Here is a 10,142-nt window from a genome sequence, read left to right as displayed (position 1 = left end):
CCAGGATTTGGTAGCTTTTCCCAGCCGTCGCAGGGTGATACTTAATGGGGCTTCTGATCTGTAGGGTGTAGTAGCCTTTGTGAAAGGTTGTCCAGAGGAGGAAAGAGGAATGGAAATTCACTCTTCTGAGTCCCAGCAGAGGATGCCAACCTCTCAGAGCCTCTGTCTTTTGGCTACTGTTCATTAGCAGCGATCCTGTTCATTCGTAATGCAGAACAGCACTCGGAAACGCTGTTCATTAATTTTTACTTGCTATATTAATTGAGGATACATTAGCCAGCCTACAGTGAACTTGTAGCTCTGCAAGGTTCCTTCTGTGCCTCTTTTAGTGGTATAATGGACACAATAAACTGCTGGACTGCAGTGGGGGTTTGCCCATTTGTAATGCTCCCTTCAAATGCTTCCCCGCCATAGAAATCCCATCTTTCCAGAGTCTCTCTGCTCTGAATCCCATGGTTGGGGAAGTTCCTCATCTTTATATGCAGCCTGTCAACATGGGAACACATGGGAACATAAAGCTAGGAATGCAACATAAAGCTAGGAATGCACCTGCTTCAGGGAACGCCATCATCCGAAGATATTCCTGTGCTTCAGCATCCACATAGATAGGGACACACCAGACTCGTACCCTGCCAAGGAGTATTGAGACTGGGCAAATCTGACAGGTATGGTTACTCTTCATGTCCTTGCAGCTGGAGGCAAGAAGAGTCTTATGGCTGGAAGCTGCTGCGATCCTTCTACATCACCGAGGACCAGGGCAGAGCTGACTCCAAGCCAACACCAGGGCACGTGCTGGAAACCTTGATCCCAGTGTGAGATTGCTGCCCTCTGCCTGCCTTTCCAGCAGGGATGAGCCTCTCCTGGCAGGTCTCTGTGCAGGTCCTGGGAACAGGCTGCCAGGGAGCAGGGAGGGCTGTAATTACAGTGATAACTCACACAATGTCACCCAACAATGATACATGAAAATGCTACATAAACCCGTCTATCTGGTGCTCTCGATTTATCTTTCTTCCTTTTTATTTATTTCTTCTTCCAGCCTATCACTCGGTTCTGTGCAGGAACTGGAAATGCCAGCTACTGAAAACGCAATTTGTTTTGATTCGCCAGCGTCTCCCAAAATATCTCAGTGACCTCTCACATTTTTTTTGCAATGAATTATGATAATGATGATTTTTATTTATACTAACAAACTGCAGTTGCACTGCATGACCAGGCAAATGTACAAATATAAATACATGCATATATATATATCTAAAAAAATAAAATATTTTAAAGCAGTATCAGACATAGGTGGCTTTTCTCTCTTCTTTTTCAAAAGGTGCCAGGCCCAAATATCTGTCCTAATTATAACAATGCTTCTCCTAATGAAAGAATTCATTTGTGTTCTCTAATCAGCTGGCTTGCTTCAGAAATTGCAGCTGATCAGAGTGGAGGAGGGGACGTGACAAAGGTCTGGGGGAGGAAACCCAGTTTCCAAGGCATCCCAGACACCGGGAAGCCACATCCGCAGGAGGTGTAAATTGGTGATGCTGCTGAAAAGCACATGGCAAAGGCAGCGTGTCCCTTGGGAAGCTGCCTCGGAGGTCCTGGAGATCCTCCTGCCCCTGTGCAGCCCCACTGCTTCCAGAAGAGGGGATCGTGAGCTGCATCTTGGGGAGGAGAGGGAACTCCACTGCCAACAGGCACAACACAGCCATGGTTCTTACTCTTTTTACATGAGGGAATGCTGATGTACAATGTCAGAAAGGTGACCCCAGGGACCTTGGGGTGTTTCTGCTTGCTCTGCAGGATTGGGCAATGCCCTTTTGCTCCTCACAGCGCTGTGCTGGCTGGACACCTGGAACTGAGTTTATTTCCTCTGCACCCAGCTCTGTACTTTTGCTGTCTGTGTTATACCACCAGAACTATGAGGAATGTATGAGTCATGTTAGCAAAGTCTGGCGACTAACTCACTCCATCAGTGACTGGTAACGATGGTCTTCGCACCTTCACAAAGTCCAGGTCAGGAACATGGTGCGGATGTCTGGGTGTCACAGCTCTTTCCTTAGCCCTGGCCTATATCCACTCTGTTGCTGAGAGTCACTCGTGCTCTGTGTAGCTCTGGGGTGCTGCAATGATGAAGCTCAACGTGGTATGAGCTAGTAGGAGATCTCATATGGACTTCCACACCTTGAATGCACCTACTTCCTGCTGTCATTAGAAGTTTCACCAAATTTTGTGGTCAGAGCCTCATGGTCGTGTACAAATATTTAATAAGAAAAAAATAGTCAAGTGATGTGGGATCATTTCCAGGATATGGATAACTGGATCATTACAGGAGTAATTGGCCTTTAAGTCCTGTTCTTAGGGGAGCCTTGGGAGTGTGCAAAAAAAATTTGGTGGCAAGGCTCCAAATTCTTTTGATTTTGAAGCTGACTTTGGTTCTGTGCTGGGAGGGAGGCAGACATGGCAGCATGCTGCAACCTCATGCTGCAAAACAGCAGCATTACAGAAGGTGTCGGGTCATGTGGTGTTGCATGAAGAGCCTGCCCAGTGGGGTATTCAATGGGAACAGGAATGAAATTCCACTGTCCCTCAATGGTGAAGTTATTCCATTGTCCCAGATCCTGTCAAAATGCTCGTTCATCTCCAGGTTACTAGTACGGACAACGCATGGGCAAGTCTGAGGTATCAGCAAATCTCTGTTAAGGAAATACAAGCAAAAAGGGCACAAGGTGTATTGAGAAAATACAGAATTAGCCAACAATCTGAGTGTATTTGGAGACAAGGAGGATATATGGGCATAATGAGGTTCTTATCTCCTCTTACCTGGGATCGCCTCCTGAGTTAACCTCCAAGAAGATGAAGGTCTTCTAAATAGATGGATCTTCTCATTGCTCTGCTGATATGGGGGCCCTGCCTTGCATGCCCTGGGCTATATCATATATCCCTTTAGTGTATGTGATTGCTGCATAGCAGTTCTGCTGCTGCTCAAGAAAGCTCCGTTCATTCGCTGTCTCCTGTTGCTGAGCCAGTCCCACAGAAGAAACTAACCTGAATCTTACTTTTTACTCAGGAAAACATCTCCTCATAACCGGACCCAGTTGTGCCGGAGAGTGGCTGGCTGGGATAATTTGACATTTTTGACTTTTTTTAAAAAATATTTTCTTCTAATCACCATGAACAACAACATTTTAACATTTCATCAAGATTTTATTATCATGGTCGTAACAGCAAGGCACAGACACTGGAAACGGTCCTGCTGCACGTGCACTCACACTGGCACTCACACACACACACACACACACACACACACATGCACATGCACAAGCATTCACCTCTACCTGTGCAGACACACTTGCTCTGGACGCACACGCAGCCCCGGTCCCGACTCGCTGATGTGGCAGAGATGCAGGATGCTCTGGCTCTGCAGAATGAGGCAGGGGCTGGAGGATGCTCACACGCTGGAGCAGGCAGAGCCATGGGTGCTCATGTGGCAGTCGCAGGGTGTCTGTTTTCCCTTCCATGGTATAAATGCTCTCTTCAGAAGAACACATTCCCCGCCACTGCTAATGAAAACACATGGTGCATTTATGCAAAAGCTTCTTCTCGTTCTTGATAATGACATTGGTGGTGGCAGCTCCTGTCTCCTCCTGCTGCCTCACTCCCTCCCAAGCACCCTTGTCATTTCCCTTCCCTTTATCGACAGCCTTTAATGGGATGAGTCTTTTGCCAGCAGAAAGGAGCCAATGTGTTCTCAGCGGCTGTCAAAGGCACTTCGACTACATAAAGAGCCTCCCATGTGGTCTCACAGTTAAAATATATATACATACAACAGACAAAACTGTCACCAACGTGCCAGAACCATCATTAGCACTTGATCTTCCCAGCACAGAGGACATGCCTCAGCTAGTTATTTTCATCCTAAATCTTTTCTTTTTTTTTTCAGTTTTCATTTTATTTTGGGAACTGGGTGGGAAAGGGTGCTTTATTTCCCCTACATTGCTAGGAAGAAACAGCACAGATCTGGTGGGTGCATTTTGTTCCCAGTAAGGAGCTATGGCATCTCTATGAGAAGCTTTTAGAAAACATCAGACAACCTCCCAACCCACCTATCCCCTGTGCTCCCCCCACACATTGATGAGCTTAAGATGAGACTAAGCTCACTGGGAAGTGCAAGAAAGGGAGAAATTACACAGCTTCAAGAGGGAGCAATAACATGAGGATGCACTGAACAGGAAAAGGAGCTGATGCCTCCATTAAATCAGCCCACAAGGGCCCTGCAGGACCTGCCGCTTCTGCAGAGTTTAGCAGACCTGGCTGTTACAGTGGCACTTGCTGTAATGGGAGGGAAGGGTTCCTTGTCCCTGAGCCTGTGCTGATCCTTCACCAGGATGCTGCAGATCTGAGGAATCTGAATCTGTCCAGGGGAGAGGAACCTCATTCCATTTTTTTTTTTTCCTCTCTTGGGTGCTGGGACACTGCAAAATGAACACGTGTGTGGGTCAGCTACAGCATTTCATTCTGCTTTTCTTTCTGATGGGGACTTTTCCAGCTGAGTATAAGGCCAGTGTGGACAAGGTTGGTATTTGTAAGAAGCATCTGTTGCTGGAGAAAAAAAGCTGGCTCACCTGGATGTGCTGAGAGGCCTCGTGGCCGGTGTCTCTTCCCTGCTTTGGGTGAGGAGCTCTGCTGGCATCAGCAGTAAGAGGGGTGAATGTGTGAGACTATAGAGAACCACTTAGAGGTATCCCTGCACCTTCTGGCATCCAGATCTCAAGAGCACCTCCCTAGAGTTTTATTCCGGTGTTAATCTTCACACCCATCACTTTTTCCATGCAGACGTACCTCAGGAACACAATTCCCAGTGTGCAGCCATCTGCTCACTAGTGTGGACTTTGCATCCCAATGCATCCATTTTTGCTCAAGCAAATCTGCTGCCAAACAGCTGGTCTAGAAGCAGAAATAGCAAAGGGGGCCTGGGAGCTAGGAGGCAAATGTCTTTATGAATCAGAAGAGAGCCTTGTAGGGAAAGTTTGTCCTGGCTGCCCAGCTCCGAGAGGATAATGAGATAAAGAAACAATTGATGGCAGCTTGCAGTGGCCTCTGAGGGAATATTGGGGGTATTCAGTGCTGCAGGGAGGCAGAGGTCAGAGCAAAAGCCTCGCAGAGCAGTGCGGTGCCCGCGGCTGGGACCGCATGCGCTGGGCAGGCTGCAGCCCCCGTCCTGCCCCCGGGACCATCCGCACGAGCCACCTGCGTCCCAGGGAGCTCAGCTGAGCCCGCGCAGGAGGAACGTGCAGAATCCGACTGCAGCGATGAACACGTTGGAGGATGCCACGCAGCTTCACAGACAGAAAGAGAGGCTAAATTCATCTACTAAATTATTCACTGTGAATTTTTGCTCTGTTCTAACAGACACACATCCAGCAGCTATATAATAGGGAAATTCAGTATATATCATAGTAGTTAGACACGTATCCATTACGCACAGCAGTTGTTAATCTTCAGTGAACGTATTTAATAATAGCTATTTATGTAACATACATTAACTACCCCTTTTAAACTGAAATTGAATGCATATTTGAGAACCTTAATTCAAAGCACTACTTAAGGCTGAGTCTCTGAGTCAGGGTAATAAGGATTTCGAAAGCAGGGTGTTTAAGTACTTTGGAATAAAGACATGTAACTGGAAAGAGAACCTTAAAAAAAAAAAAAAAACACCCAAAGAGGTGTTTTTACTCAGAGTCCCTCCTGGGCAAGGGCTGGAGCTGTGTCTGAGAAGGGAGCCATGGGCAAAGAGGAAGGTGGGGAAGATCTGTGGTACCCCCAGCCCTTCTGAAAAATGGCAAGAAGGGAAAACAAAACACAGTGAGTAAGAAATTACTGCCGGACTCCATCCCTCCTCAGGGAAATCCCATGGCACTGGGCAGCGTTGGGTGTCCTGAGCTCAGCAGCCCGGAGCCAAGGATGTTGCCAGTCTAGAACATCCCAAAACAGCCTGCAAAATCATTTCCCAAGTTTTCATTTTAAGAAAACCCTCCATTCTTTTGGAATGCTAAATTAAACAGAGATGGGGAAGGGAGGCAAGATAAAAGTACAAGCAATAAGGAATCAAAGCAGATGAATCTCCCTCACTATTTTAACAGGGGTCATATCCTGATGTCCAGCCTTGAAGATGCCTAAAGAGAAGGTGATTTTGAATCTAGCGGCCCTTGATGAATTATCCTCTTCTGAATGTGTCTGTGGAGTTCCACATTTTCACTATGTTCTGTGTGAACTGCTACCTTCTTTTTTGCATGAATGTAATATCTGTCACTCCGTGGTAAAGGACCTTGCCCTTGTGTTGGAAAACGGAGTGAAGAGACACTGACAACTCACCCTCTCCTGGCCATACACTATTTTGTCAACTGTAATTCTACCCCCATTCATATCCCTCTTGAATTGGGGTCAAAACTGTGGCCAGACTTGAGGACAGAGTCCATTCTGGTTCTGCACAGGTTATATTGACAGCTCCTGGTCTTTGTACTTCTGGTCTTTATTCAATTCCTAGCATTTGTTTTGCTTTTTCTAAACTCTGCTGAGCACAGAGATGACATTTCCAAAGATGCTTGTATTATAAGACTGAGATTTTGTACTTCAGCAGTGACAGGAAGCTCACAGATCATTACTTGATTCATAAAGTTAGGGTTGTATTTTCCTATGTACATTAGTTTCTATGTATCTGCACTGAATTTTATCTGCCATTTTTTTTCACCCAGTCGCTTTCATATTATGAAGTCTTTCTGCATCTCTTCACAACTGGCCCTTGTCTTTACTATCAAAACAATTCAGTTTCCTCAGTTCCTGGCTGTGGGTACTGCTGCAAGAAATAAAATTGATGTTAATGCACAGTCTGTGGCAGCATTTGGCATGGCTAGATGAGGAGGGCCTCAGAACACACCGAGACCAATCCTTTGTGCTGTCCTGAGCGGGACACAGAGCTCCAGGTATGGGGGTAAAGGCTGGTAAATCTCTCTCTATCCTGGACTCCCCCAAGGCAGGGATCAGGGCACCCACACTGGCAGGGGAACAGTGTTTGATTGCATGCAGAGACCCCAAAGGTCTCCATTTAGCCCTTCTGCCCCCAAGTATTAGCGCTGACCATAGACCTCCCTCCCACACCATTTCCTGCCTGAAGATGGGGTCCTGAGACATCCTTGAGTGCTGCTGAATGGAGACATGGAAACCTTCCTTATAAACTCTGGACAGAGCTGCCCAGATGAACGTGCTGAGGGTGAGAGCAGTTAGTGACGCATCGACTGCAGCTCCTTATTGTGCCAAGTTGCTGATAAAAAGGAGATGGCAGCAGCTTCTGTCCAGGCTCCCCCAGACAACTTGTCCTCAGAAGCATCGTGTTTCCTATTCAGCAGATCTGTGTATGCTGCAGATTGAGGAAGAGGGGCAGATAAACCAGCAACTATTACTTTTACTTTCCTCTTCAATGTTGATCAGCATGGTGGATTTAAGTGACTTCTTGGGTCATCACCAGTGACTCTTGCCTGCAGAGTCACTTGCCTGCATGAACACATGAAAATTTCACATGTGAGTACATGATAATTTTCTGCAGAGGTTTAAGACATCAGTGGGGAACCAGCATTTGTGTAGTGTGTTTGACCATACGCAGGGCAGGCCTAAATTCTTATCTGCTCGTGCCATGGCCAGCAGAAGTGTAGAGGTGGCTGCTCTCTCTCATACTTCCATAAACCTACAGGATCTGCTGTGGGGATCTGAGAGTGCTCGTCCCAGAAAGCTCACAGTCCAGAAAGAAAAGATAGCAAAGGACAGGGAGATTGGAGAAGAATACTTTCAGTGGAAGATGTGAAATTGGCCCAGGTTGCCTTTCCCACTACCTTAGATGGACTCAATCCTTGCCTGGGTCCCCCCGTCTGTGGAACCATTGCAGTGCATCAGTTGTGTGCATGTGATGGGAGCTATGCAGCGACAGAGTGGGGTCAATCATAGCAGTGAGATGGCCATGTGGCACAGCTCTGCAGAGGAGCTGGAGGGGCATGTATCATGGGAACCCTGTCTTTGAAGCCCAGGTGCAAGGCCATGCTGGAGACAGGTTGATTGGAGCTTTGGGTCATACATGATCAACAGCAGCACACCAGGGCACCAATGCCTCTAGAAAGAAAAGTTTGACTGGAATAATTACATGGAGACTGAGAATGAACCAGAAATAGCATTCGTTCTTGCTTTTCTTTGGGGTTCCCATCTGAGGCTGATGGGAAGCTGGACCGCTATGCCATGGGTTATGTAGTATGTCTGTGAACTGGGAATGTAGCCTTTCTGGTCTTGTCTTTCCAAAGATTGGGCTGACAAGAATCGCAAATCTTTTGTGGTCAGGAGGGAGAACATCACCCCTGTCAAGCCTAGGGTTTCTGGTCAGTCACAGCAAATCTTGCAGAAAAACATCCAAGTGAATGAACAGCTTTGATGGAGAATCCACCACGTGCCAGAGCAAGCAGTTTGAGGGGCTGATCTCACTAACCGTGAGATACTGGCACTCAGCTCCCACTCCTGGTTTGTCTGGTCTTACCCTCCAGCTGCTAGCTCATATTTTGTCTTTGTCTGCTACCCAGTGGCTTTTTGGTATCTCCTCCCCCAGAAGGCATGTCCCAAAGATGAATCTGTTATTAATGTTGTATTGGATTTACCAGCAATCTTAATAACTTGCTTTTCCTTCATTTCTCATTGTACAACAGGATTCCAGCACCTCAGTCCAGCCCTTGAGTTATTTTCTGGTAATTTCCAAATTTGTCAGCAGCCTTAAAATATGGACCTCTGGCATAGACAGGGAGATCAGCAATTGCTCAGTAAGCCATGTCCAAAGGTAATGCCAAGTCCCTGCTGCAAATGGGTATTTCCCTGGTTATAGAGCCAAGAACAGTTTCAGGCCTGGCAGCCACAGCATCACAGTAGGCACTTCTGGTTTGTTCATTATCCAGAATATCCTTTTCAAAGCTTTAACTTTGCAAGATACAGTAGCCACCTCCCTCTGCAAGGCCAGATTGTTCCTTGAATTTGGAAAGGGTTTTTGGTCTTTTTAAAAACCTGGAAAATTTTTGTTTTGTTTTGTTTTGTTTTTTACAATGAAAGCTGCATGGAAAAAAAGCCGCGTGCAAACTGTGCATTTGTTTGTTTGTTTTAAATGTTATCCAAGCTTGGAATGGAGATAAAGGTTTTCCAAATTATTGTCAAATTGATTTTTAAGGGGTTTGGAGTCAACATTCCGTTTGACAGTATCAGAATATTGTGCTTTAGTCAAGCTTTTGGATTTTTTGAAATTTAATGAAAGGGAGTTTTGAAACTGAAGAATGTTTCAAACCCAAAAAATCAAAACATTTCATTCTGAACATGTCAAAACTGGCCATTTTGAATGTTTTCGTATTTTTTTTTCCAATAAACAGAAATGGGCAAAATCACCATAATTCTGCAAAGTACTTTAGAGCTGACAAAATTGCATTTCCATCATGGAAAAGTTGCATGAAATGAAAATTCATTAATCTCTCCTCCCAACATAGCATTCAGGGTAGAAAGACCTCAAAAAAAAAAAAAGGGGGGGGGGATTCCAATGGAAAAAAAATCATATAGTCACCAGATGAACAGCATTCCCAGTCCTAAGTTTTGTTGATAAATTGCAGCTTGTATATTAGCATACAAGTCGCACGGCGCTCAGAGCCAACACGCCGTGTGTGATTCCTGCCCTGCTCGCTTGCCTGCTGGAAGGAGGGTGTTAAAGTCACCACTGACCACCCTGTGGTGGGTTGAACTGGGCCACCTCATCCCTGCACAAGAGCCCTGATTTATTACTGCAGAAAATTGCTCATCTTTTCCCAGCTGGGAACTGCACAAAGTCCACCAGCCTCCTTGCATGGAAAGCCTCAGATGAGACGTAAAAGCACCTCAGCACAAATCTAAACAGCGTGTCTATTTAATGGTCGCCAAAGTGGCATTTTCCTTAGGAGCAAATGAATCCCCGCAGAGAGTGTCAGACTCTAAGGGTTGGCTCTTTAGGCTGAAAAGCTGCTGGTACACTCATCTTTGCTGCCTGGTTGGAGCAACACCCATTGCCTGCTCTCCTTGGGTGAGATGTAGCTTACATGAAAAGTGATTAAGAA

Source organism: Tinamus guttatus, unplaced genomic scaffold (genome assembly GCF_059628265.1).
Source record: "Tinamus guttatus ecotype Peru unplaced genomic scaffold, ASM5962826v1 Tinamus_guttatus_pri_ptg000678l, whole genome shotgun sequence".
NCBI classification, from domain to species: Eukaryota; Metazoa; Chordata; class Aves; order Tinamiformes; family Tinamidae; genus Tinamus; species Tinamus guttatus.
The sequence above is the reverse complement of the archived record's forward strand: the minus strand, read 5'-3'. Positions refer to the sequence as shown.